The sequence below is a fragment of the Sphaeroforma arctica genome, assembly GCF_001186125.1.
Source record: "Sphaeroforma arctica JP610 unplaced genomic scaffold supercont1.677, whole genome shotgun sequence".
In the NCBI taxonomy this organism is placed as follows: Eukaryota; class Ichthyosporea; order Ichthyophonida; genus Sphaeroforma; species Sphaeroforma arctica.
This window is the reverse complement of record NW_014039881.1, coordinates 1-3,599: the sequence shown is the minus strand read 5'-3', so window position 1 is coordinate 3,599 and position 3,599 is coordinate 1. Positions and strand designations below refer to the sequence as shown.

Here is a 3,599-nt window from a genome sequence, read left to right as displayed (position 1 = left end):
ATGGATGCAATACTTGCACATGCGGCGAAGACGGTGAAGCTGCATGTACATTAATGGCCTGTGAGGTAGTCGAGGAACCTAAGTGTTTGGACAAGGTAGATTTTTGTGCGGAAGGTTGTACCACTTACTCCGATGGATGCAATACTTGCACATGCGGCGAAGACGGTGAAGCTGCATGTACATTAATGGCCTGTGAGGTATTCGAGGAACCTAAGTGCCTGGACTAGGTAGTACTATGCGGCGAGAATGGCGTAGCGGCCTGTACCTTGAAGCTCTGTCATACCATGGAGGAGCCCGCCTGTTTTGATTAGAGAATGAGTATGGTAGTGCCGTATTCTGTCATCAAATTATGCTTTACATTGCGTGTTCGAAATATTAAATTAAAGTACAACTTAACTTTAACGTTCTACGATACGTATATCCTGACGTTGAATGCCAGTGCGTAGTCTGTGTGAAATAGATGCTATTATTTATACAGCATGTATACTTGCGGATGACAAAGCGACAGAGATTTTGTTCTCAAAGGTTATTCTTCCGTCTACTATTCGACCTTCTTAGTAGTACGATAGGATCATAAAGGGAGTTTTCGTTATATGGGAAATAAAGATCAGAAACTTTGTATACAGGCGGCAGCAAGGTCGAGAGTAAATTGCATTTCGAAAACAAAGTAAGTTGACAATATTATCGAGAATCCTATACTTTTACCTGTTAAGAAGTTGGAGTTATCTCTTAGTGCTACGATATCTAATCTAAAATGTAGCTTCCTTTTTGCTTACTAAGACCGGCTTTATACTAATTTGCATCACTACAACAAGAACATTGTCCACCATGATTCGGGGTCGCGAATATGAATTCGTCCCCGGTTTTATAAATCTGAGCTTGGGCGTTTCTGAATATGTAGTTTTCAGACGGATATCCCTGACCAAGCGGCTGTGAACAATATTAATAATGACGGTGTAGTGTAGTGTAGTACACAAATGCAATGATACTTTTCAAATGGTTTAATACCAATACCTGAGAATTATTTGGTTCATGCCGCAGAGGCCTTGCCGCATAGTTCGTGGGACACTTCACAATTCATATTGCACACACCCGCGCAGAGAAAATTCGCTGCGTGTGCACACTAGTACAGTCTAACTAGATAAGAGGCAAAAAAATATTTCGTCAATCTGCTGGTCATAAAGGGGTCGAGAATAGACGTTAACCGCAAACGCCGTGATTTATTTTTTAAACATTTAAACGGTGCTATATCCTAGACCGGGGGCGCGCAGCTATTTTTTAGGCCCCTTTTACATACATATTCCGGATTGAGGTTAGGTTTTAGGGTTCGATCAGGTTAATATAGAAAAAATGTAAATAGTGTATTTATAAATTGTATTGAACCACACATTTTTACAATGCGATGAGTTGAAAATAGTGTCGTATCTATGTGTATTTATAGTGCTGTATCTATATGTATATGCTGTGTACGATAAAGATTAAACCTTCTATAGTCAGTCATTGTAGGCAAAAAGTACTATGTTATTAGACAGACACAACATATAATTACTAGACAGACACATCAACACGTAAGGTTGCACTATGAATGTTTTAATTCCCAAGGATTCGCACGACAAATCAACACGCGACGCAAGATGTCTGGTGTGCTGTTCCCGTGCAGATCTCGATCAGATGCGATACAACGTATTGCAGAATCTAGAGGTAATTCTACGCGAGCCGACTAATGTTCTCATTTAGATATAGTCTGTTGAAGACGTGCTATTTGTGCTTTGCCATGTCAAAGTGGTATCAGTGTTTTATACTGAGTGTTAAGCGGGAAGGCTCTATATGGCACTTCTACACAAACCGATTAATGACCCCAAACATGAATAATTTGTTATGAGATGTGTAATGTGTGCACTTCTGTAGGTCGTATGTACCATATGTTAGCATTTTAGTAGGAGTGCTCATGAGGTACTTCTACAATAACCAGTAAATAACTGCGAATACAAATCATCTATTACGAGGTGTGTGTGTACATACGAGACTCATAGCTGTATGCACGTGTGTACATACGAGACTCATAGCTGTATGCAGGTGCGGATAACCGCAAAGTCCCGTATTTGTAGCGACAGGTGTCATGATATACCATCAGAGTGTAAATCTGTAGCCTATTATTCAAACATACTTCAAATATGCATTAATGTTCGCACAAGTTTCATGTCCCAAGTTTAATTATTTGGTGTTAACTGCTGTTTTGATGACGTAGGTTACAGACTGCGATATATATGCAGTGCGTACAGAGATGATATATACAGTGCAGAGATAGACATGTATATAGTCATGGATTTGGAGTTGTTTACAGGATACAAATATCAGGATTGTACTCTTACTGTATAGATATATATGTATATATATATCATCGATTGACGTGAATGTTTATTCGTTTCCCGTGCAGGTAGAATTCGGGAGTGTGGTTACAGCTATACACACATATGCATCTACTAAAGTATCGCTGCACTTGTCAGTACTTGATATAGTATTCATGCCATGGTGGAAGTATACGTGATGAATATTTTCAATCAAGTTTTGAGTCCGATGCATACAAGTTTGCAGATAGTTTTTTGCAATACACCTACCAATTCGACGAGATTTGGGTCTTGTACCGGCATACACACTCACTTAAAGACAAACGTGTGATGTTATAATCTCGGGTCTGGTACAGGCATACACACTCACATATTAACAAACGTGTGACGTTACTTATATCTAATCTAAGTGCACTGTACACATGTATATTAGCTGTCTGCAGAACAATATGTTCCCCCAGCTTCACATCATACAAGAAGAGCCCTCCGAACGCACGCAAAAGTTCGGTATCTAAAATTTCGAAGCCGCATCCCGTGTGGGTGGGAGTGTGTGTTCACGTATTGGGCAGTCCGTGCGTGAGGCTACTCGTTGGCGTACGTTCTATCTGGGTTCGATATGTACCCGTGCGTCTATCGAAAGTTGTATATATCTGTGGTTATGGCCACTGGTTTCCATACGAACCTTATAAAGGTCTTGTCTTTGGGTTCGGCTATAGCTTAGCGGAGGTTGCCAATTGCAATTGCACGCGATGGTCGTCTGTGGTATCACAGAGACATAGGTATTACATTGTTCGTGTCTGAACTATGATATGCAAGTCTTCGAGAGCATATTCCTCTGTCTATATATCTCGTTACATACGTGCCTGTACTCGTACAGTAGAAAGCAGAGGCGTATGCTGTGAGGGGCTACACTATCAACTGGTAAATGCGTTGAATTCAATCATTGCTGAAGTATATGAATGTAATTATACAGTTATCTAAATATCTTTGTTCATAATCATATTTAGTCACACACTCACTTATTTATATGCACGTATATCGTGCAGGCTATCGACAGATCACTGCGGTCGCTTAGAGACCAGTTTCTACCCTATCTAAACGGTGGTACACGCACGGCTGCACAACTTGGGCGTCTAATTTTGTCCCATCTCATCAATGACATGGAACATCATATGGAATTGAAGCAGGTGCAGGTAGGTGTAAAAAAAATCTGAATATTAATGGGATTTTATAAAAAAACACACACACACA

At 40.2% G+C, this 3,599-nt stretch overlaps 1 pseudogene across 1 annotated transcript; it reads left to right on the top strand.

Moving 5' to 3' along the window:
• Window positions 1-1,406: 1,406 nt before the first annotated feature.
• SARC_07993 (hypothetical protein) lies at window positions 1,407-3,545 on the top strand (annotated as a pseudogene; the record flags this gene model as incomplete). Its single annotated transcript has 2 exons — window positions 1,407-1,701; window positions 3,395-3,545.
• Between the last annotated feature and the right edge of the window lie 54 nt (window positions 3,546-3,599).